At 41.8% G+C, this 25920-nt stretch overlaps 2 long non-coding RNA genes across 2 annotated transcripts in view; one reads left to right on the top strand and one right to left on the bottom strand.

The window, feature by feature from the left end:
- Positions 1–25920, bottom strand: part of LOC109281947 (uncharacterized) — a 149082-nt gene that overhangs the window by 7185 nt on the left and 115977 nt on the right. The window contains exons 4-5 of the long non-coding RNA XR_002088776.2: positions 15267–15375; positions 14553–14623 (exon numbers count right to left, since the gene is read on the bottom strand). This is a non-coding gene — a long non-coding RNA (uncharacterized LOC109281947). The remainder of the gene's footprint in view (positions 1–14552; positions 14624–15266; positions 15376–25920) is intronic.
- Positions 1–25920, top strand: part of LOC109281948 (uncharacterized) — a 67612-nt gene that overhangs the window by 26034 nt on the left and 15658 nt on the right. The window contains exon 2 of the long non-coding RNA XR_002088778.2: positions 4787–4890. This is a non-coding gene — a long non-coding RNA (uncharacterized LOC109281948). The remainder of the gene's footprint in view (positions 1–4786; positions 4891–25920) is intronic.

Here is a 25920-nt window from a genome sequence, read left to right as displayed (position 1 = left end):
ATGGATTTTTTTCCTTCCAATACTGCTTTGCACTTCATGTGACACAGATGCTTCCACATCTGTTTAGTGACTCACACGAAGGGTACATCCCATGCGTGAGGACTCAACACAAGCCAGACTGTATCTCAAACTTTCTGAAGCATTTTCTAGGGATAGTTATGCAATAAATAAGTGGGGACAAATTCCTCCCAGGGATGAATTTGGTTTGTGAAAGTTTAGCTAGCTTTGAAAATGATGCCTTGGTTTGCAACACTTTCCAATTTTGAAATAATAAATGCATGTTAGTATTGACAGCCCTGGAGACCGTAAAGCTCTGTTCATCCAACTTCTGAAGTCCATCCTCCTTTATTTCTTAGCTTTTACACATAGGAAACTCTCAGCAATATTGGTGTTTGTAGAAGGCAGGTCTGTTATTGTGTAGGGTTTTTTTTTATGTGGCACAATTCAGTACTGGCAGAGACACTTCTACGTGACGTAGCTTTGGTACTGGAAGCAGTACAGCCACAAGAGTGGAAACTCTGCAGAATCTGTAAGTCCTATCAGGCACCAAGACCTATCTTTAGGCAGCTAAATGCTTTGGCAAATCTTCTGGACCTGTACCTTGAGCAGTCCTCTGAGCTGTTGATTATATTTGCTAGAAGAATAAATCAAATTGAATATTCACTGAGACCAATTTATTTGTTGGATTTGGCTGATTTTTTGTATCTTTTTCTGATCACAAATTATTCACATGTGAGTTACAGTCCATATCTTCAGCTGGCATAATTCTTCAGAGTACTGTTAATCTTGTTGGAGTGATGACACTGAGGATCTTGGTTATTTACATCAGTATGGAGCTGGCTCTGTATATTTCTAGGAATTTTTCCCTACCCTTATTTGATGAGATCACACCATTCCTTCAATGCTGTGGATTCACTATGCTGTTTGTACACACGACCACCTAAGTCAAGTAGCTTGTTTTATTTTCTCGCTGGGTGAAGTTTACAGAGAAATTATCACTGAAGGATTTGATCTTTTAGGGGAAAGGAAAGAAGCATTGTAGGGAGAAATGAAAAATCAAAAAACATGGTCAAAATACACTATCCAGTACATGAGTGCTGGGAACAATGTGTATGTTTTAATGAGGCCGGTGGGAGGAGTATCTATATCATTCTGTGCACACTAATTTTGGTTGTACAGTCATCCCATGGCTTGGGTGAATCTTGATCTTAGATCCGGTCAGTTAATCCTTTTGTTTCAGTAACCCCTAAACATGCTGTTGATTTGCTTGGTTAGACCTCTCTTACATTTTTCCTATAAATTAACTTAAATTTCTAAATGAAAAGTTCTTTGTTGCCAAAAATGAACCTTCTGCTTTATAAACATGTCACAAAGCAACATTTGAAAATTTCCACCCAGCTGTAGTGATGAAGCAACCCAGTCTCCCCAATAACATAAGCAGTTATGCTGTAGTGTCCTTGTGTTGGCTTTTTGCAAGGGATGCACGTCTGTTTCTCCCTTTTTGGTCAGTTCTGTGCTTAGAAACATTTTTGAAGAATGCATGCACTCTTCACGACATCAGTAGAAAGATGACGGTAATATTGTGAATGGCAGGATTCCAGTTCCTCATAATGAAAGCTGTGGGATGAGTGTCTTTTGTTTAAATGTCAGAGGATCATAGATGTCAGAGATGAGAAAGGGCCTTTAGATCATTAAGCCCAAGTTCCAGTTTGGAAACTGTAGCTGCCTAGGGCCTGATTCTGATCTCTCACTGCTCTCACATCAGCATAACTCTATTGGAGCCACTCTTGATTAACACAGTCTCTGTGAGACTGCAACCGATGGAGAATATGACTTCAAATATTCATGTAAGTATTTTGTTTAGAAACACATGTGGCCTTGTTTTATATTTCACGGTTAAGTAACCCCAACTATGTAAAGAATTAGCATGGAGAAATCTTGGAGGCCAAACTAATTACAATTGTTTAAAGTGTAGGCAATGAACCATGACATGGATATAAAACATTTCCAGATAGCTGGTATAATAACTGCTATATTTTGATTCATTTACGCTGATTAATTGATTACTCTGAAGGTAGTGACATTAGAATCAATGGAACTGCTTTTACAGTATAGTGATGGAAGCAAAGATATCAAAAGGATGTCTACTTCTTTGAAGTGCTAGATATCCAGCTGGTGTGAATTGGCACAGATCCAGTTAATGGACATTAATGGAATAAAGTTTTACACCAGCTGAGAATTAGGCTGTAACTACTTAGTACCAGTCATATTTTACATCTTAAAACACATTCCTTCTTTAGTTTTTTTAAAATCATGGCTATGACCGTTGTGTGAGGCACTGTACAGACATAAAGTAGTAGACAATCCCTTCCTGGAAAAGTTTGCAGTCTAAAGTTTGAGATTGTTCAAGACCTTAACAAAGAAATTAAGACTCACAGTGAACCTGCGAGGTAGAGAAATAATAATATTCTACTTCTGAAATAGGAAAAAAGAGGCACCAATAGTTAAGTGGCCTGTTTTCAAACATCCCTGGCAAAAAGCCAGGGATAGAAACTACCAAAGTATCCTCTTATTCTCTCTCCATCATTGCAGCCTCCTATTTTTTTTTTCCATGGGTTAAATCTATTTAATTTTTCATTGTGTGTTCTTTTATAAATGTGCTTTGGCAGGAGTTGTGATGTTTTGGTTAGTAATCCACTTATTTTGTGGTTAAGAAAAATATCTCAAATAATGCCTTGGACACATTGCTGAGCAGATGACTGTCATTTTTGGCAGCTCATGTGGCATGAGGAGCATGTAAAGAAACATCCTTTTACATAAAAAGGGGAGAGCAAACCCTCACATTTGTATATCTACAAGTATAATATATACTCACTCACTATCAAATTATAGATACAGGCATGGTTTACACCCACATACATATACACATTCACACTTCCCCTTGTATACCGTATGTTTCTATGTGCGTGTGCATGTGTATATATTCCATGATGGAATGATGGCAAGACTGAGGGACGATGGAAATATACCTCCAAACCATTTCCAGTAACACAAAGCTGAAAGAAGGCTGTGTTCTCATGGCCAAATAGTTAGTGTCTTGCTTGCTGCCATCCTGCTAGTTGCTCGTCCTGATTGTGATGCAGCCATTCAGCTTAGACCTAAGATCGAGGGAAAGCTGTTTGATCCTAGATGGCTGGGAGCAAAACTAAGGGTACATGAGGAACTTGTCCATGAACGTCTGGGCTTTGGTTGCTTATTCCCAGAAAAATATGCAAGTCATTACATGTCGCTTTGCAGCTGAATGCTCCCACACTGGACACATTAGTAACTTTAATAAGACAGAGGTTACATGCCAGTCTGCTGCTGGCAAGGCCTGCATACTACCAGTCATCACCATTGGAGGGCATGTGCTTCCAAAGCTGTAGATGAACTCACCTGTCTGCATGAAGTCTATGTCCATGGTGAAATCTCCAAGGGAATTGCTGAAGTTGGCACCATCTCTGGAAGATTATGTGAATGCCTTTGGCACAGAAGAGGCATAACTTTGTAGCCAAAATTGAAAATCCACAAGGCAGTGGTTCTGACCTCCTGGGTCTCTACATGTGAATTATGGATGACCTACAGCCATCATGTCAAGAAGCTAATCCATTTTCCTGTAAGTTGTCTGAGAAAGCTAATGAAAATAAGATGGCAGGATGCAATCCTAAATTCTCAATTCTTTCAGTGAGCAAAAATGTCAAGTATTATTGCTCTGATTATGAAGGTACAGCTAGCAATGTCTGACTGTTAGGATGTCTGATAAGCAGCTCCCTATTAAAATCCTTTTTATGGACAGCTGTGCTCTGGCAGCCACAGCTGGTGGGCAACAGAAAAGATACAAGGTCTGTTCAAAACAGCCCTGAAGTTAGCGCTGTATTGACATGCAAAGCTGGAGACAAACAGCCTGTGAACAGGAGGCATGGTACAAATTACAGCCTAATTTGCATTGAGAACCAAAGCATTCAAGATGCAGAGCACAAGTGCGTAGACCAAGGTTTTGGCATTAATAGCTGCTATCCTAGTTGTGATAGTAGCTACCACCTTACATCCAGTCAGTAACTGTACATTCTAGGGGAAAACCAACCTTACCAGCCATCAGAGACTGCATTGCATCAGTCACGAGAGGAAATGCAGTTGCCTTAGACTGAAGAGGATAATGACTATATTATTAGGTATATCCACACATCAACACAACTACATTACTGAATATACACTTGTGCCACACACTTATACTCTACATTACACATGTACTCTTGTTCAAGTATATATAGTCACACATTCACATGTTCAGCTTACCCCATCCATCATATATATGCAAACGTTTGTGCTTAGTTTTCTAAAATCTGTTCATTTTAAAACTATTGCTGTTTGCATTTTCATACATTGTAGCCTCTGAATAGCTTAAATGTGCTTGAAATCTAGGCTCACTTTTTCTTTCTTTTCTGTAAACTTGTGAACTGATGTGAGCATTTTTGTCATAACCCATAAATTAAGTCAATATGCTTCTTTCTCTGGGAGGGGGAAAAAAACCCGAACAAATAGCATCTGTCTTTCAATAAAATGCATATGATGGTCGTAGGATGTTTGAGGATGTCAAATTGCACTGGAAATAACAAGTTTATTTGCGTACATTTGTTCGTGTTTGTGGTTACCAGCACAAAACTTGTGCTAAAGAATTAAAGTCTAACCCTTTAAAGAACAAATATATGATATGGTTGCAGCACTAAACATTATTTTTTATTTACAGTAGCATCTCCAGGCCCAAATCAAGATTGGGGCTTTCCTGTGCTAGGCACTGTACATACACAGGAAGAGACAGCCTATGTCCTGGAGAGCTGAGAATCTAACTAGGTAAGACAAACCATGAAAGAAAGGAATAAGTACTGCCATTTTTCACATTGGACCCAAGGGCATAGAAAATAATTGACATTAGTTCACACAGAGCCAAGAAGGGACCCCTGATCTGAAGGTCTTTAGATTTTGTGGTGTGTGCTAGAAAACTAGAGCACATGAACTGTTTTATCATTCCATTGTTTGGAGGGTCTTCTGAATCATATGATGCTATTATTAGCAATAATAATTAATTACTAGGTATTTATTTGTATTGCAGTAGCAATTAGGAGCCCAAGTCCTGCACCAGCAACCCATGGTCCTAGGTGTGGTATGGGCACAGAACAAGAAGTCACTCCCTGCCCCACAGGTGTTGCATTAATAATAATGCTAAATGTGCAGTGCCTCGAGCAAGGAGCCTCAAGGAGCAAAACAAATTAAGCTTATTATAAGGCTCTAAAAGAAGGACATTTCACGTGGAGATTCTGAAGTGTGTATACAAAGGGAGGAAAGAATTAGTTATATTGCATAAATGGGAAGTTGATCCAAACAGAAGGGGAGTCGTGTGTCTAGATTCCATGACCAGCCAAAAGCCTGAGCTAGGACTAGTATTGCCTGGCAGGTAATTATGTCAGAAACCTGCACCAGGGCACAGAACAACACCTAGGTCCTCGTGGTGCAGATGGGTGTCATTGTAAATCTGTGCTGATCCTTTGCACAGGGTCAGTTTTTACACCAGCAAAGTAAAAGCATCTGAGCTATGGAACCAGATGATTTCTGTGATCTCAGACACGTCAGTTAATCTCTCAGTGCCTCTACTTATCTACTTAGTCCCTACATTGGTTATAATATTATTTCCTGTTTGGCTGTATTATCAGGCTTCATGATATATTCAGGCCTGTAAGTATTCTTCCTTGTGTCAAAAGTCAGATGCTCTTCAGACAAACAATGAGAGGCATCAAACGTCATTTTTGTGTCAAAAAACAACTTTACTTCCTCTAAGTGGATGCTAGCAAAGCAGTCCAGAGAATTATAAAAGTACAGGAAATAGTAAGTATCTGTGATAGGACTTCCTGCACTCCACAGAAATTAGCTGCACATTAATAATAGCACATGATGGCATTTATTCATGCTGTTCAGAATAAGATACTAAAACATCTGATGTACCAATTACTCTACAAACATGTATGTGAAAAAAGGAAGGGGAGCCTAAAGGCAAGATTTTTAAAGGTATTGAGGCCTCTGACTCAGACCTAAATACCTTTAAAACTTGTCTTAAGTCCAAGTGGTAGAGAGCTAGATCTCAACAGTGTCCATTTTCTAATGTGTCTCAAACTTCTTGTTAAATAAGAGCTTTTTCAGTTGGGACTCTGGGACCCTACCTTCAATCTTTAAAACTAAAAAGGCCATTTCCCCCAAATATGGGGTGATAGAGTGCAAGCCCTTCCCAGCAGAATCATTCGATTATTAATTATCTGTATCACTTCAGCATCTCACAGCCCCAGTTGAGATCAGCGCCTCATTGCATTAGGTACAGTGCATATGCCTAAGAGAGAGTCCCTGTATGAAGAGCTTGAAGTCTAAGAAGACAGGGCAGACAAAGGAATTGTCATTTGCCCATTTAATAGAGGGAATTGAGGCACACAACAATGTGCCTGCAGTTGCATAAACTGTCTGCTGCAGAATGGGAAAGTGATCCCAAATCTCCCGAGGCTCAGTCCCTTAACCTTAAAAACATTGCTACCTTAGCTTTTTGTACCAAGCTCCTAATGGGCCTTAAAATTATACTTCCTTTTGGAGTGTCTGTTAATATCCAGCAATCTGAGAAGATGAGGCTTGCCACAAAATCAGGAAAGACAAGTACACCTAGGCCTGTCCTGTCTCTTGTTCACCTTCTCTCTACAAAGCATCATAGGACTGTGTAATCCAGTTCCCATAAACTACAGCTGCTACTTCATCCCTTGCCATATTTAAACTCAGGTCCATTTTTTCTCTTTGAGGATCTCAGTGCATTAATAGAGTTAAGCCTCACAAAATTTCTGTGATTTTGAACAAGTACTATTAGAAAATTATCAGCAACAATTATTTTGTGCAGGAAATTTAAAAGAACAAATGATTTTTACTTTTTTCAACGTCTTATGTGAAATGTTTCATGGTTTCACTAAGAAACCAAAAATCCTGACACCCAGTTTGTGATAAAATCACTATTTAATGAAACAGGCATCAACATGTTTATTTAAAAAATAATTTTCAGCCAAAACATAAAGGTTCCAAAAACCATGTTTCTTAGAAAAACAGTTTTCATCCCCCCCCCCCCCGCTTTTTGGCAAAACATTTGAAAGTTTTGTTGAAAATAAAATTGTTTTGTTCAAAAAATGTCATTTCTGCAGATAGCAATTTTTTTTTATTCTAGCACAATTTCAGCTATCATTATCTGTATTTAACCAAGAGGAAAAAGTGAGGTACAAAGACAAGAATGAGTAAAAATGACATTAGAACCCAAAACTCTTGACATGAAGTCCCATGATCTAACCAACAGAATATACTTCTTTCCATAAAAAAATATTTTATGATGGAGGCAGTGGAATTTTACAGTGGTTCATAAGCAAACTAGATTTTCAGGTTCAGTAACATTACAGATCAGTAGTTGCTGTTTTCAGTTCCCAGGTTAATTTTATGGAATATCTTCTATTGTGCCAAACTTTAATTAATTCCAAATGACTTCTGTTTTTCTTTACTTTTTTTCCCTTTTGCATGTTGCTGTCTAACAAAGGAACTAAACTCTCAATTTTCCTAAGACTGGTGATTATATGCTTAAGTGATGAAGAATCACAAGTATTTTTCTGAAAACCAATTACAGACGTTTAGGATAAGGGTGACATGCATCCTTAAAATATGTTAAGCTGCTTTAATTGAAAGTAGATGAAATGCAAAAATGTGAGGCCTTGTTAAGAGGAGTAAGCAATTTCAATGTGCAGTTATACTTTTCTAAAAGATTAAATGCTTTGCTTTTCTGCAACATATTTTGAACCAAATTCTGTAAGTATCCTGAGGATTTTTATAAAGCAGGTTTTTGTGAGACCCATGTTTCAGTAGTAATACCATATTTGTAAATTGGTTTGATGGAGCTAATTTTGCTAAGCATTTTTTATTTACAGGATGTTTTTTGCATTCATTTTGGGTATGAATGTACACTCTGTGCCAGATCCAGTACTACTTATCTGGTTTTGTGTCACCGAGGCAGTACAAACAACTATGGAATAGCTATGTAGTAGCTGAAACTTCCTCCTGATACAGAGTTTGTTTGAAAAATTAGACAGTGGTAGGAAGGAGGTGGCAGGGGGTGAGAAGAATGAAGGATATCAAGTTGGTGGTGGGGATTTGTATGTGCTTTGTCTGAGCTTGTGGTTGCAAAACATGCTCTGCAGGACAGTGGCATTCCCTGTATTTTAGAATGGCATATATGATGTTCTGACTTATTCCAGGGACTCATTTCAGCCCATGACTAACTCAGGGCAGGGGATACAGACTGATGCCTAAAGCCACCTTTTCCCCATCTTAATTGTTGCTTGAGGTCTAAGCCCTTTGCTCATAAAGACCCAGAATTAGCGCACCTGCCACTTGAAACTCATAGTTGGGAAATTCATTCGCAGGGTCAGAAAGTTTGTTACTAATTAGCTTTGTAAAATTATAATAATCTGATCATTTCTACCTTCCCAGTACATCTCATATTAATTTACCCTTGGTGAGAAAAGGAATCAAAGGCAAGTTATATTTGGGTAAAAAAAAAAACAACCTCTAACTAGCTTGTTTTCTAGAGCACTGATCCTCTTCCTCTGTGGCTCAGATTAGACGAACCATGATGCCTAAAAATCTAAATTGATGCCTTAAAGATGGGGCATGTCCACATTGCTCTGGGCAATATTTCATTGCATTTCATTTGAGGGTTTGTGCATGCTTTCAAGTGTTTTTAGTATTAAACAAATTGCACCCCCTTCCCCTTCAGCTCAGAGCTAGTAAATCATTGTGGTGGCTGGAATGTCCCTCTCTGATGCCTTTTTATCTGGATAATCTGATATAGTCACTTGTTCACTCTCTCAGATTGATAGTGCCTTTCCTAATACCCAAGAACTCAAGGGGGAAGTTTCAGGGGAGGGTCACCCTCCAAGACGTTTGAGCCTGCTTTATTTTGCACAAAGCTTTTAGGTGTAGATTTGGACAGGGAGTGATTTTCTTTCCTGACAATTATACGGGCAATGCCATGGATGCTCTAATCTATGCAACGGGCTCCAAGCAGCCTCAGCTGGTCCCAGTGTACGTACGGATGCAGAAATGGGGTAAATCACTTAAGCCTTCGCCACTGGGGCTTGTGCTAAGCAGGGCTTATCTGTGCTGAGGAACTGTTACAGGCATTTCAGCTCTCAGGCTTTGTCATCTAAAAGGTCTCGATTCTTAGGGACCAACTTTAAATCTGATGAGAGAGAGAGAGAGAGAGAGAAACCAATTCTGTATTGAGCCAAGAGGTTCAGCAAAGATTATAATCTTGCTTCTCTTCCTTCTCCTGCATCAACAGGTACTCAATGTGGACTTCTGTTTTTATGAAAACCCAGAGGCCCAGCCACACTGGGAGCACAACACATAGCTCCCAGGATCTCTTAGTGAGGGGACTCATGGGATAGCAGGTCAAGGACATACAGGGTGGGAAAAGAAAGGGCCTGTCATAGGATGTGGCAATAGTGAGGTTTCCCACAGTGACAGACGTAATCTCTCCCTCTCTTTGTATTTCTCCTTTCTCACTCTGTTAGCTTCCATCAGAGTCATCCTATTAGTAATAACGATAACATTATATAAAGCCTGCCCTTTCAAAGAGCAGGAGACCTCTGAATCACAGATTTGGCTTGCTGAATCAAAACCCTTTTTCCTGTCTGCTGCCACCCTTTCCCTGCCTTGCTCTCTGCACATGCCAGGTCCTGAGAGACAGCATCAAGACTTTCTTTAAAACAGCTCCCAGAATATAAAAAGAACAGCGATTAAACAGTGATTGCAACAGCGATTAAAGCATGGCATTGCTGAATCCTCTTGAATGTGCAGTCCTCCCTTTTGGGATTTGGGATGGAAATAATCCAAGTGAATCCATGAGATTTTAATTGGAACAAGTCACTGGCATGGCTCTTGGCTGGAACTCCCTTCACCCCTTAAACAGCTGGCTCAGGCTTCAGCTCCCAGGCCCCCAGGAAAGTGTAGCGTGGCACAGGGAGGCTGAGTAAACATATCTGATGCACTTTCTCAGCAGGCAGAGCTGGGAAGTCCATTTGAGTTAGTCTGAGTGGGATTTCTGTCTTGTCTTGTTGACGTATGTTGACACAAAGCATAAGTGTTTCTTGTCCAGCAGTTAAGCCAGAGGGGGATCAGGAGTTGGGGAGAGGCAAAGGAACCAAGATGGAAGGAGTAAAGGGAAACCTGCAAGATGGAGGATGGTGTATAGGCACTGAGGTAGAAGGCATATGCTGGGACAGGGGGCATTATGGAAGAGAAGAGAGAGACCAAACTGAGAAGGGTAGACAAAAGTGTGGGACATGAGGTGAGGGGATTGCAGCAGAGTGGGAGAGAAACCGGGGATTGAAATGGAAAAGAGAGTCATGAAAGAGCTAAAAGAAGAAAAGAGAGAAAAGCCAACAGTGGAGAGAAAGGGATGGGAAGAGGGAGCTAGAAAGGAAGGGAGTGCCCCGGGTTGGGGTCATTGGGACTAGGTGGAGTGGGGGACTACCCCATGACCCTCCAGCAAAACCCCCATGCAAGTGGGAACTGCTATAGGCCCAGTCCTGTCAATTGAGATAAGGATATTTAATGTGAACTGTAGGAAAAGGGGGAGGAGGATGACTTAACAAGGGAGTGACAGACAGGTAGATAGATCAGACCTATGAACCAACTTATGCCCTGAATTGTTAGAAACATTGGGCCTACCTAAGAAAAACCTTGCTTTCCAAATAGCCCCATCTAAATTTTTTCCAACTAGCAACCTCTCTCCCAAAACTGACAATACCAAATACTTTAATGAAGGTGACACTTGCTCCCCAACACACACGCATTGCCAATCATTATTTTGGTTAAAGATTTTTATGACCGTTCCTCTTTTCCTGGTATCATGTTTATTATTACAGCAAAGCAGTGCATTTTCTAATAAGACTTTTTACATATCTTTTAAAATGCCTCCTCCTCATAATCCAATGAGCCTTCCCATAAAATGCTCTTCAGTGGAAGAAAAGCAAGATTCCATGGGGAGACTTGAACCGGACTCAGATTCTTACCATTGTGTCTGTTTAATGGCATATGTTTATTAATGGCTTATGACTAGCTGAGATGCTGAAAAAATCTAAAACTATGGCCAAGATTTTCAGTTAGTGATTCTAGGGTAGGGGCGGGCAATTATTTTGGCAGGAGGGCCACTTAATGAGTTTTGATGAGTTGTTGAGGGCCGCAAGGGTAGCCCCGCCTCTTGATTGCCATCTTGGGATTGGAAGTCCCACCCCTAACCCCCGACCTTTGCCACCAGAAGTCCCTCCCCTCCCCCTGGAAGTACTCCTTTTGGGAAGGGGGGTTTGCCATCTTGGAACTGGAAAAAAACCAAACCATATACTAAAAATCAAACATCTATTATAACATATTTTAATTTTATATCAAAAAATATTTTGTCCTTATTTACATGTGTTTGTGTGGTGTATATAGAGGTGATTGCATAATAGTTCAAAATAAATTTTTACTCTTGTATATTGTGTGTTGGTGTGGTTGAGGGGTGGATGTGTGTGTGATGGAGGTATGGGGGAGTGTTTGTGCAGTGTGGGTGCATGGGCAGGGTGTGGAGGAGGGTATGTGTGGGTGGGTGTGGTTGTGGAATTTGTGTGATGGTGTGGGGGGCATGGGGGAAGGTATGTGGGTATGGTGGGGTGTGCGTATAGGAGACCCCACCACACCCACACACATGCCCCCCTCCCTCCCATGGTGCACAGCCCCTGTTGCCAGCAGCAGGCAGCAAGACCTTGGGGGCCGATGGCTCACACAGGTGGAGCTGCCCAGTGGTGTGTGGCTCTAGCCAGTTCTGGGCGGGAACTGCATGTGGTGGCAGGGAGTGGTGCAAAGCCAACTTGGCTTCATTGTGTGTGGTTCCTCACATCTCATGTGCAGCACCAGGGACCTGGCCAGAGCTGTGCGCCATGGTGGGCGGGGGGTGGGGGGAGGAATCCCACATGATGGAGTGGCAGGGGGCAGGGCTTCCTGCTTCTTGCTGCTACGTGCAGCTCCCCAGACTCCACCAGGAAGCAGGGAGTGGAACTGGCCTGGATCCATCACACAGGGCTACTGCTACTTCCACTCAAGTCCCAGGAGCTGTACATGGCAGCAGGGAGCAGGGATGGCTGCTGGCTCCATCATGTGGGGCTTCCCACTGGTGGTGCAGAGGTCCTGGGAGCTACACATGAGATGAGGAGTCCTTTGCAATGGAACTGGGATGATTTGGGCTCCACTGCCCCACTGGACATGGGGCCCACACTCTGGGCTCTGCGCTTCTGCCCAGCAGCCACTCCCCCCCCACCCCCCCCAAACGCCACTGCTTCCCTACCTGCTGCCTGGAGTGCTGCAGCCGGGACATGTGGAAGAGCCACTGAAGGCCAGGGAAGCTGAGCAGTTCCCCAGGCAGCTGCAGCAGCAGCAGCCCTACCTGAAAGCTGTGTGCTGGCCTGGGCTGGGGCTCTCCCACACACAAGAGTGGGATCACAGCACACTGCCCGAGTGGGGCAGTGCACAGCAGAGACAGCTGCAGGCTGGGTTGGATACGATTAATTGCCAGCCACCTGCCCACAGGCCAAATGAAGTCACCTGGTGGGCCAGATCTGACCCACAGGCCATATTTTGCCTCCCCCTGTTCTAGGGACATCAGCTTTCTTATGTCCACATTAATTATTAATATAAATAATTTGTTTGCTTGCATTGTGATAACACCAGCCTGAAACACCTTCCCACTTCCTTAGACTTAAGCTCTTTTAGATTGGTTCAATGTGGACAACTGAAAATGGAAACAGGAAAACTTATTTACTTTTAAAATAATTGGCCTGTATTTTTATTTAATTTCTTGACTTTGAATGGTCCAAAGCTGATTTTATTCCCATACTAATGTACAGTTGTTATCACAAGTCATCCAGTAACATTTATGTTGATAATAGGATTCACTTTATAACCCCACAGTTTTCCATAAAAACAAATATCTTTGCTTCTTCTGACATACTGTATGAAATGGAAAGGAGGCTCATGGGGAAATTTTCATTAGGAAAAATTATTTGAAGGCTTAATTCATTTCCCCTTTCTCATAATTGTTTTATGTCTTGAAAAAAACAAATTCAACAAGAGGGTAAGTAGACCTGTCCAAAGTCCATAGAATTTCAGTGGAAGTCTTTCCATTGACTTCAAGGCCTTTGGCTCACACCCCAAGTGAATAAAGTAATTCACATCTGTGTTTGCAGGCTTTGGGCCTAAGTCGACACAATCAGCTGGGACTCTATCACTGGAATGCTTTGCTCAGAAAGATGAGACAACATCAAAGTAAAATCTACAAGCTCAAAAGGTTCAAAGGGTTCTAGCAAGAGGCTATGCAAGAACTTAAAGGGCGCTGAGAAACATCAAGGCCCCTGCTCTAACTCATGGTGCTTTACATAAAGTGCCATGAGTTAGAGCGCACCTCACCCCCACAACCCAACAGAAGCTTACCTGTTGTGTCGGGGGAAGGGAGGGTGGATGAGGATCGAGCCTGTCTGCAGTAGAAGAGCCACGCTCTCCCCCCGCCCCACCCCCACCCCATGCTCTTCCATCTCCAGTGCTGCCTGCAGGAAGGGAGTGGAGAGAGAGAGCAAGCTGTGGGCTGGGGTTTGTCCAGCCTGAGCTGGAAGGGAGGGTGGGAGTTCCAATCTACCCAGCTCCCCACTCCAGCTCAGGCCGGGCAAACCCCAGCCCACAGCTCACTCCCTCTTCCCCCTCGACTTCTTGCCAGACTGCCCTGGGAATAGGGCTAGGATGATGCACCACAAATTAACTCCAGCAAACACAAGTGGAGCATCTTCATCTGATTCCTCATTTGATGAGGGTTAATTTGCTGCATGATGGACTATTAAAAATACTCTGCAGCTGTGCATGTGTGTCATGGCATGGCTGTAGAGCACTTTCAGGGGGCCAATCACATGACAAATGTAACTTCTGTCCGTGCCCTAAAACTTCTGGCTGCTCATTTGAGGCAGAGGTCTGCCCATCTCCAGTCCTGGTTGGTTCTTCCACTAGCCACCTTTGATGGTATGTGGGTCAAGATACACTTACAGCTGCAGAACTTTCTTTCACTGTTATTAACTCTATGGAGTGACATAGATACCAGAAGTCTTATGTGAACACTGTGTCTTGTGGTATTTTTAGACTCCCAGAATGGTGGTACATGACAGCCTATTAATGCCAGCTTTCATAAGTGGCTCTGGATTTTGAGCGCTTTAATTTCTGGGGGCCAGATTTTTAAGAGTAGTGCTTTTGTGACTCATCTGCTACTGTAGCGGTTGGTCCCCTGCTAAGAGTTCTATGCTAATCATCAGGTACAGGGAGATTCAGCGTGTACAGAGAAGTGGCACAAAGCTTATACTCTAGTTAATTCTTACTTATTATGAGGATTTAAGCAGTTTATAGGCCTCTCTGGTTCACAGGTCTCTTCCCAGGGATGAATCTAAAGCTGAAAGATAAATGAGTTTATTGCAAGTGGTAAGGGGCAAGGAACAGACCAATTTTGTGCACAAATTGTGTGGCTGATGGAACTTACAGGAAATCACCATTTCATCATCTGGCCAGCTGGAGAGTTAAAAGGTTGATTAAGAATTACACAGTTGTGCCATCAGTTACTAATCACATCCTGCCTTGACTGTCGAAAGATTTCATTTTCAAGTTATGAGAGTTCTGCATGCAAATCCCTTAGATTAGTCCTGGCGATTGTTTATATGTCCCTTGGACATGGGTTTAAAAATTACCTACTTCATAACAACAGCAATAATAACACTAAGCTCTTACATAAAACTCTCCTTGGCTTGGAAAGTGCTTTATGAAGGAATTCAGTGGCATGATCTCCATGTTATGCACAGGGAAACTGAGGTATAAAGAGGTGAGGTGACTTGCCTGAAGTCACACAACAGACCAGTGACACAGCTGAGGGTAGAGCCTACATCTGTTGCTTATTTTGGGTGGGGAGGGAGGGAAGGGGGGCAAAAGAATACAGCTAGTTTTAAGATGTAGCTTGATAAATTCATGAATAGCTTTATATGAGATGGTTACTGGTGATGTAAGAAGACTGGTTGTGTCTCTGTCACTAGCATGGTACTTACAGTATGGCAGGAGGTGGACTATACAAGGGTGATCTTCAGATATCAGGTCATGCCAGTTTGAGGGTGTATTCGGAAAACAGTGAGAAGCTGCCTAAATGCAGGGAAGGGCCTGGTGATAGAAAGAAAGGACATGTCAAAATGCAACACAGCTTTTCTTTTTTCCGTCTAATGATGTGGAGCCACATCAACAGCCAATGTAACTCAGAGTAGGAGAATTGATTGATAACAGCTGAGGATTTGGACCGTAACATTTTATCAGAGCTAGTAAAGTCTGCTATAATTCTTTGTGGCTCGTTTCTTCATTGTTAAAAAACTAATTGAAAATGCTAAAAGCACCCAGAGCAGTCAGAAATTACCAGAGAATGTGGGTAGTTATGGTATTAGTGGTTACCACTCATTTTAAACTAATTGCACCCTAAGGTAAAACCAAATACAGTAGCAAACTACATCCAAAAATGCTGTCCGCATCTGAGGTTATAACCACTATCGTCTTCCAGTTTTAGTATTGTTTGATATTCAAGAGCTTGAAATGAAGAGTGATGGTGTTGGTTTTGGACTGGGTTCCTGCCATTAATCACAAAGTATACTGGTGAGAATCTCAGCTTTCATGGCGGGTCAAAGCCTGTTTCTCAATTACCTTCCATATGTAGCCATGCCTGCTGTTAATATGCAGCACATATTTCAAAGACTCTGCTGCTTGATCACAGCCAACCCCTGCTCCCACTGAGGCCTGTTGACTGAAGTCAGCGGGAGCAGAATCAAGTCCTAGAAAGAGAACAAGGTATACAAGTGGCTCCTTGTGAGACAGAAGTTTATGCGAACCTGAACAACTAAGGGGGTGTTGGGAAAGTATGGTGTAGAATTCAAACCTTGAACCATACCCAAATCTGAGAGGTCATTCCACCCATGTGCATTGCTCTCCTCCATGTGCATCACCAACTTTGTGTCAACAAAATATAAACATAAAAATGCAGTTTGGGTACTTTTTGATGGGGAGTCATAATTGTTCAATGGGTGTGTTTATGCAAAGGAAAAACAATTCTAACCATAGCTAGAGTGGATCATAGAGATACCCCAACTAGCTAGTTCAGGTGGCATAAGAGGCATTGAGCGTCACACTCTTGCACTCAGGCCAGAGTGTGAACCACAAATCATCTTCCCTTTGGGCAGAAATTGGATCTTATGCTCTAAGAATAAGATATTTCAGTGAGCATCTCTCTCATGGCCATATGCATGCCAGCAAGCACTGAAGTTACCCACTCAGAGAAAAGGGCAAGATATTTTCCTGTTGACCTTAAGAGGCTTTGAAAATACTCCCATTGATAATGTTAAAGGCTGTATACATTATTGTTCAATAGAGAGGCCTTCTAGCAAGTTCCTTGGTGGGTGATGCTATGTTTACTTATGGAAACTGGGCACTCTTCGAGGCTTTTATTGGTGCCATCCTTTTTAGCATCCTTGTACATAGCAGACGTCAATGGCTCTCGTTAACAAAGACTTGTAAAGGGATAAGGCAGTTGCTAAGGAAACGCCTATTGCACAGGAGCTAAACAAACAACAGCAAGTTCGGCAAGAAGCCATGCACGCTAGGGGCCGGATTCTTCCAGTTATAACCTTTTTTGTGTAAGTAGTCCCTTTGACTTCACTAGGAGATGCTTCACAGCTCACATAAAGGAATAGTTTGCAGGTTTGGGACCAAAGATACAGAAAGCTTCTTAGCACAAACTCTGAACTTTACACTTCAAGTGGAGCAGATCAAAGGCAGCATGCAGGAGAAAAAGCATACATCCACTTTTGGCTGCTGAATATAATTAGTTGTCATTTAAAAGCCATCCTGTAATCTTTGTTGTGATATTCATTTTCACCAAGGGATGTTAACAGGAAACTTCCATGTGCATTACTCTCATTCTTCTTTTAATCTTCAGGAAGTTTACAGCAACTCTCAAAGATTAGGCACTTTTCAGTGCAACCAAGCGTTGTCCTTAGACTGTACCCAGGTATCGTTGCATGCTTCATACAGGCTAAAAGGCTTGCGGGAAGTTTATTTCTGGTGGTAGCTGCTGAATGAGACTGTGTTGCTGCTTTGATTTATTGACTGGTGGAGTGAATTCATTATGAGTCAGATTTCCATGAAACCTCAGCTAATTTTCAGACCCTGAAATAAAGAAGCATTTTACAAAAGAGCACAGGGAAGCTATTTTGAGAACTTAAAGGGACTTTGAAGTTGGGTTTGGAGATTTTGCTTTGGTCCATGTTCAAGTTTGCAAGTTGCTTAGCCTAACAGATCGAACACCACCTTGGAAACTCGTATAGATTTCTAGGATGTGGGGCTGGAAGAGAGCATGAAAGGTCATCTGGTCCATCCACCTGCCCTAGAGCAGGATCAACTGACCCTAAACCCCTCCTGTCTAATTTGTTTGGAACAAACTCCAGTAATGGAGATTCCAGAACCTCCCTAAGGAATCAGTCCTTCCAGTTACAGAGCTTTCCTGATGTCTAACCTAAATCTCACTTTCTCCAGTGTAAACCCATTATTTCTGTACCCTGAGGGCATGGAAAGCAATTTATACCCCTCCTCTTTGTAGTAATCTTGGATATATTTGAAGGCTGCTACCATGTCACTCAGGCTTCTTTTCTCTTGGCTAAACAAACCAAGTTCTCTTCCAATCTTTCTTCATAAGTTGCATTTTCTAGGTCTCATAGCTTTCTTATTGCTCTTCTCCAAATCTTCTCCAGTTGGCCCAGATCTCTCATAAAGTGAAGTTCCCCAATCTTAAAATAACTAAACAAAACAAAAATAACACCTAAGTAAAACATTGGGAACTAGTAATATGATTAGAGGCCTAGAGACCAGGTCATACGAGGAGAGGCTGAAAAAATTAGGACTGTTCAGCCTGGAGAAGAGAAGACTCAGAGGGGACTTGGTGACGGCTTATATCAGGGGTGTACATCAGGGCTTGGGGGAGCATTTATTCACCAAGGCCCCCCAAGGGAGAACAAGAAATAATGGGCACAAACTAATTGAAGATTGCTTCAGGCTAGACATAAGGAAAGACTTCTTTACAAGTCGAGTACCAAGGGTTTGGAACAGGCTCCCCTGAGAGGTGGTACAGTCATCCACCCTGGTGATCTTCAAAAAACATCTTGCTGCCCATCTTGCTGGAGTCATCTGATCCCAGCGGTCTTTCCTGCCCAAGTACAGGGGGGCTGGGCCTGATGACCTGTAAGGTCCCTTCCAGCCCCTAACAACTATGAAACTAGCATTGATAAGCAAGAACACTTTCCAGTGGGCAAGTTGTTTAAGGCTGCATACTGTGTGGCTGCTTTGGCCTGCTTCTGGATCTGAGAGAGGCAGGACAGGACCCCTTGTGACCGTTCCTGTGTTTTACTGGAGTGCCCTAGTGCTTGTCCAGAGTGTCATTTAAGTTAGTAAAGCCCCAAACAGGTGTACGAATGTGATTAGAAGATTAGGGTTTGGTTTTGCTAATGTTTGAACCTGCTCAGTGGGAACGGAGGGTGCCTGCACCTCCTGGAATCAAGTGTTTACCGTGGTGACATTCTGCAATAATGTAATGGCATCAAGTGGAAAGTTTGTTGGAGCTACTGATCCCTTAGTGGGAAGTGAACCCATTGCCCGTACCAGCAGAATGGTTTTTATGGGCTGGTTTTTCCTTTACGACTGTGCATATGGAGCGTTAGTGGGTTAAGAATTTCCTTATTGCATGTTAATGCCCTTTAATATGCTTTGAACCTTTTAATTTTAATTACATTAGTCTCCATTCTATTTTAAGTCCCTGCAATCTGGTTACTCTTATTCAAATCAGGTTTCCGATTCTCCACACTTAGCTGCTGTTTTTCCGCTTTGCTAGATGCTGGGCTGTTTTTACTGCAGAATTATTATTGGCGTTAACACCCTGCAGAGGACAAATATAAATGGCTCCCACAGAACCGCTATTTCCAGATGATCCAGAAAATAATTACTTTTCCCTGTAAAAATTTGGACAAAAAAAAATCATCTGTTTGATGAAAACCCCAAAATTTTCATTGAAAGCATATTTTCTCTGACCATTGGAAAAACCTTTTCCAGAGCAAAATTCTGTCTGGTTTATGCTAAAGTCAACAGCCAAACTCCTACAGATTATAGATTAAAAGAGCCAAATTATTTTGTGGATGTTACAGATCCCCCAGAGGCTCTGAGGAAGAGTCACACCCTGATGTGCTTAACATTGTACAGATACAAAGAAGGAGATGGCCCCTTCCTGGAAGACCTTACAGTCTGAATAGACAAGACAGACAAAGAGTGAAAAGGAAAAAAAGGGGTTCTGTATAGGGGTTCATATGACATTCTGTATAGGGACTTATTCTGGCCCCAGTACCATTCAATATTTTCATTAATTGACTGTAAATGTGTATATGATACCAAGCTGGAAAGAGTTGCAAGCTCTTTGGAGGGTAGGATCAGAATTCAAAATGCCCATGACAGCTTGGATAAAGAGCCTGAAGGAAACAAGGTACAATTCAATAAGGATAAGTGCAAAGCATTACACTTACGTAGGAATAATCCATTTTACAAATGTAAAAGTGGGAACAACATTCTAGCTAGCTGTTCTGCAGAAAAAGATCTGGCACAGTGGATCACAAAATGACCAATACTTGATTTACAGCAAAGTACCACCCTGGAATATATAAACTCTCATGAAGTAATGAGGATTCATACCCCTGGCAAGACATGGAGATTTTGCCTATCCTGAATGGCAAATGCTATTGCTAACCTCACTGCCGCTATGTGTAATGGCCAAGTAATCCTTCATTGTCCTTAGCTGTGATGTTGACACTTGATTTGGACCCAGCACCTATACCTTTGTTCTGGGTGATCACAACCCTCAGACCAACCACAACACCTGCCATTTGATAATAGCCAGATTTATTGAAGCAAAGTGATAACAGAAAAGCATCAATATAAACAATCAAACAATTATATATCTACCAGTCCTAGGGCTGTCATCACAGTCAAAGTACATCTGGTCAGGATGCAGGCTCCACTCTGAGGCTTTCTCTCTTAGGTGTCAGCAGTCTGGAGGTGGGATGCCGAGGCCCACAGCCCCCCTCCAGTGGGGTGCATGAGATGGACTACTGGCATGCCCTTTGTCCATGGCGGCCTCAGGGACCCTTCCCAGGGGACAGGGATGGGAACCCCTCTCAAGGAAGAGAAGGAGGGACAGGGAGGGATGGACAAAGGGAAGGACTGGGAAGGATGCTTCGTTAATCTCAACTCTCTGCTTTTGTAATCTCCTTCCCCCTTGATGACTCTTCATCCATGGCTATCTCTGGTTGGTTGTCTCTCTGTGGTCACACGTCCACGTAGCCTTCTGGGCCTTCTCCTAATTTGGTCTGTCCCTCCAAAACCAGGACTTAGGCCCCCCTGCTCTCTGAGGCCTTGTTGCTGGTGTGACTTATGTTATGGGACAGCATGGTACATACTTCTTTGGTTCCCAGCCTGTTTCCTAGGCTGTGTCCTTGTTGGTCTTGTTGTGCTAGACAGCCTGTGTACTTCCAGGGCCATGAGAAGCTGTGTGTGCGTCTCCCAAGCTCTTTAGAAATCCATTTAACCCCTGCTGCCCATTGTGACCCCTTATAATGCATATATCTATACCTATAAGCCAATTCCCAAAAAACAGGCCTTTAAATACCATTTCTAAGCCAACATGTGGGTCCTGTGTTGAATTTGGGGAACTATAAGTTTTTGTCATTCAATTTTTACTGCTGCTATATCAAATCACAGTAAAAATGAGGAAATTCACTTCTGTGTCAAGGACCAACACAAGGCCTCTGGATTACTCCAATCCCACTTAACTTCTTGTTGTCTCTAAATTTTACTCAGTGTCAGAATTTTGCTAGCGATGCCACTAGTGCCACGGGATGGTACCTCTATGTACTAAGATTATTAAGGAGAAATAAACTAACTTAATCTACAGAAATGTAGGGACAGATGTTTGGCTGAGTTATAAAGAACATGGGCTCGGAGTTGGCAATTTTTCTTTGTTGGAATAGTAACTATTCTATTTAAAAGTGTCACAGTCACCATAGTAACAGCCCTTTTTTGTACAAACACATTGTTAAGGTGACTCAAATAGTGTCATATGTAAACAGGTAGGGAGAGACCACACACAATCATTCTTACCTGCTACACACAACAAGGGCTTTGGATGTTCTCACAGGAAATGTTCTCAAGCATATGCTTAACAGATTAAGTTTTAGACATTATGTCCCACCTCCACTTACTCTGTTGTATACCAGATCTCCAAAATTAAAGACCTCTTCTATGCAAACCTGTCTTTAGAGACTTATGTTTCTGCTGCACTCTGACAGCCTTACTTGTGCTCCTGCAGAAAACCATCTATCCTTATCCGTATTAGTTTCCTGATAAAAGCTTGTAGGCATCTAAAAGACACCATTGATACATAGCTGCTTCAGTGAGTCGATTTTTCAGTGTTACTCGTTAGCTGTTTGAACATATTATATTCTAAATATTTTTAAAATTGAATAAATGCCAAGTTGTGAAAGGTGCTGGAATTAAAATCCCCTAGTTCTGCTCATTTTAGATCGTTTAAACTGAGCGTTACCAGATAATTAGCTACAGGATACAGAATTTTCTTTCTTTCAGTAGGGTCTGCCATATAGATTCCTTTGTAGGCTTGGGGCCTCAGGATTGCATTGACTGATGTTTCATTTTATTGGAAGAACTCAGGAAAGTTAAAATTACTAATAAAAGAAAATCGCTATTTAAACTAGACATGTGTTTTCTGCCCCCACACCCCTGCCGCAAGAAAATTCCAAGCAAGTTAAAAGGGGATAAGATCCTTAGTAAGGTCCAGGGGAGAAAAAAATGTACTCAAAGCACTCAGACTTGCATATCTTTCAAGCAATGCCTTGTTTTATAAGCCATGTCTATACTGTTTGACTGACAAAATCAAGTGCTTATTTCAACCACAGTTATAAGAAGACATTTACCCTAAACCAGAGAATATATCAAGAAATGGGCATCACAGTGGTCTTTGAGATGCAAAATATATCTGAAATCCACACTCTAAATACAGCCAAGTAGATAGCTAATATATGCTTGAAGATATATAACAAATGGCATATCATGGCGTTTCTTTGTAAGTAGCATTCACCCATATCATCCATCTGATTGTATTAAGTCATAATATGCATCAATGAGAAATGGGAGCACCATAATTCAAGGCAGTTATTGTTTGAGTTCACAACATGAATTGCTCAGTCTGGATAAATTGCCTTCTTCCGTGGCACAATTTGCAAGTTGACTCAGTGGCTTTCTCATCCTTCAAAACAGCATATTAGGAGTTTAAAAATCAAGTATTTTTTTATAACGTAACAGATGGATAGGATCTGTAAGACACAGAACATTTTCAGGATCAGAATCTAGGCTTTGCACTACTTCTTCCACAAGAGCTAAGAACAGACCATAGGATATCACTCTCAGCTCCCATTTTCTAGCTACTAGAACATGCTCCTTTCCTAGACTGGGCTTATAACTCAGAAACCCTGGTTACTAGTTCTCTGATTTCACTACTAGAAGCCCCTCCAATTTTTGTATTGTAAAATGGTCTGATTAACTGGGGATGGATTGAACATTTTATTTCTACCATCTTTTTGTTTTGAAAAAAAAAAAATGTTTTTAATGCACTTGTCATTCCCTTGGGGCGGGGGTCTAACCAACATAATAAACAGGAATGGGAGCAAGGAAAATGTGTATACACTCTAGTGATGGCCTACATATTTATATGAGGGGAGTTTAAAATAAGTCTGATTTCAGTCCCACGTATTCCAAGATGATCCTTCAGGAGATGCCTTGTCAGGAGTAGTAATGCTCTATAAATGTATCATTTGTAAAAGATATGGATGAACTCCCTGCACGGGAACAAATGCAAACCTTTAAGCGGGTTCACTCCATAGAAAGAAGACTGCTTTCCAGGTTAGGATAGACCATCTTTTCCCTTCTAATGAGTCCAAATGAGCTGTACTCTGCTACACTTGTGCTTGAAAAGAAGACTTGTAAAGGTTAGTTGGGAGCTGACCCTGGAAGAGAGGTGGCTAGTAGTTGGCATGAGAAGCCTGGCTGGAACTAGGGGGTAACGGAAGACTTACTTTAAACTAATGTGTTAATGAGAACCTGCTGATGGGCATCAGTGCAAGCAAGAAAGCAAGGAAGGTGGAGCTGGAGGGTGTGGCTTGCATGTGTGTGGCTGGTTTTCTCTTTTTTTTGGTTTATGTTTAAGCTGAATTTTGAACTTCCAGATTCAGCTGCACTGGGAGGATCTGAAGCCCCCACAGTGACTTGGCTGAGAGGGCAGGCCGTAACCAAAGTGCTCCAGAAACCCTTAGGGAACTGCTGTGATGCTGGGCTGTGTCATGAAAGTGTGTGTAGAGATGGTATCTCTGTCGAAGGACCCCAATAGGTTGTCATAATTTGCAGTTGGCTCCTACAACCTTATGGTACATATTGGCATGTACCTCTGTTAAGGGCAAGGGTAGTATGTCAGTTCATTTCAGCCGAGGACGTTATTTTGCCAAATAGCATTGAGCTGTGAAATAGTCAGGCTGGAATAGAGGATAAAAGGAAAAGCATCAGTAAAAGAGGGCATGGAAGGAATAACAATATCTGGTCTTAATTATGGCACACAAATAATGTCATTGCTTATGAGAGAGTCAATGGAGCTGTGCCTTTTACACCAGTTAAAGATATGTCCCATCCTGTGAAAAATAGGTGCTAGTTTATCAAGACTTTCTAAAAGCCATCAGCCAACTATGCCTCAAGTTAGCCCACTGCTGCAGAGTGACCTTTATTGCAGGAGCATATTTTACATATTAAAAAGAGCTGGATGTGGGGCAGAGGAGTTCATCCCTCCTACCAGGAAGCTGAGATCCAGCCAATTCATAGGAACTCTTGTATGTGCATGTGTTGCCAAAAAGATTAGGAATGACAATCATTGTCAAGAATTAGAGCCAGGGTGGACTGTAACTGCCTGCAATAACAAAAAGACAGCCATTCCAGCAGTGCTGGAAATAATTCTTCAAGGTTCACAAAGCCTGAGGGTTCTCAAACTTTTTCACGGAGGTGATGATGTTTCAATATAGAGATGGTCTTACAAGAACAGAATCCTACTCTCCCTATCCCCACTTCCATTGAAAGTCATGCGAACTATGGTAATTGCTTCTATAGGGAATGGGATGATAATGGGAGGACATGGAAGTATGCTTAGCTGTCTCAAAGCAATAAAACAGCTGGAAAAAGGTGTAGAAGCTGGCCTCATGGGTCTGTCAGGGAAATTAGCTCCATTGATTTCAAAGACAGCTGAATTTGAATTCTGTGCAAATAATCCACAACTTTCAAGCCCTTCTATCATCTTCATATGACAACCAGTATCCTAATACCTGACAATCTTGCCATCTTTAAGATGCTGGTCCTTGCAATACTGCTGGAATGTAGGGGAGTGCTGCTATGTCCATTGTACAGATGGAGCGTTGAGGTTCAGTGTAGTTATGTATTTGTTTATTTACTGGGCATATCTTTGACCAGACTTGCTTTGTCATGTTCAAATAGTAAGGCTCAGTCTTTCTCCCACTGTTGACTTCAGTGGCAATAGGAAGGGACATTTCAGAAGAAATTACTTTTCACTTTATCTGGGCCATTTGAGCTGGTTCTTTGTCTCCGATAAGGAACTTTGCCTGCAAGTCATAGGGCCGACTGGAGAAGCTGCAGTGCAGTCTCAGGTCTGCAAGCCAAAGTAAAGAAAGTGTTGAATTATAAAGCTGAACTAGACCCTGGGGCGGAAGAGCCCTGCTGGAAATTGAAAAAAGAAGCACTATTACAGTGTCTTTTGGGCAGCGGAGGGAGCAAGGTGCCAGGCATTGGGTATCATGGTTATTGGTAAAACAAAAAATCTAGGCAGATACATGGATCCAGCGTAACTACCAGAAGGGGCATGTATGTTAATAGATGTTAAAGGGGGAGGTGGGGAAGGAATGTGAAACACCAGCTTCTGTATGAATCTGACTCACTTTCCCGTCACATTTTTCCCCTATGAATTCCATCTCTGTCTACTCCTTCCTGTGTGGGTAATAGCTGAGCTTTGTGTTATGCTTAAGAGTTCAGAAATCTTTGTCCTTGTCTAAACTTTGCACTAAAGGCCTTGTTTATGAGCTGTCTGGAGAGGATCTGTGAATCAATGGAGCATTGTTCAATAAATAATAAAAGCCAGACACATCCAGTTTTCATTTTTTTATATGAGGCTCTTCCCATAAGCAGAAATGCATAAAAAATCCTGAAGTGTAGAAACATAGATGCACTTCTTCTTAAAGTATAAGTCTCTCATCAAATTAATTATTGCCTTCATGTTCTGTCACTTAAAGCAGTATGTATAAAACACAAAGCTGTCTATTAACTTAGGACCCTGTTTTTAAAAAATCTCTTACCTGATCCAAGGAAATGTACTGGATTCCCTTCTCCCCCTGTCATTTATAAGTGGCAGGCTGGTTAATGTTTAATAATTAAAGAGCTAAAATATGTGATTCCTATCTATTTCGTTTCGGCCAGCATTCTTTGAGAGGGTAGTACATGTGCTCTTTCATA

The sequence above is a fragment of the Alligator mississippiensis genome, chromosome 7, assembly GCF_030867095.1.
Source record: "Alligator mississippiensis isolate rAllMis1 chromosome 7, rAllMis1, whole genome shotgun sequence".
Taxonomy (NCBI): Eukaryota; Metazoa; Chordata; order Crocodylia; family Alligatoridae; genus Alligator; species Alligator mississippiensis.
This window is presented reverse-complemented; position numbering and strand designations above follow the sequence as displayed.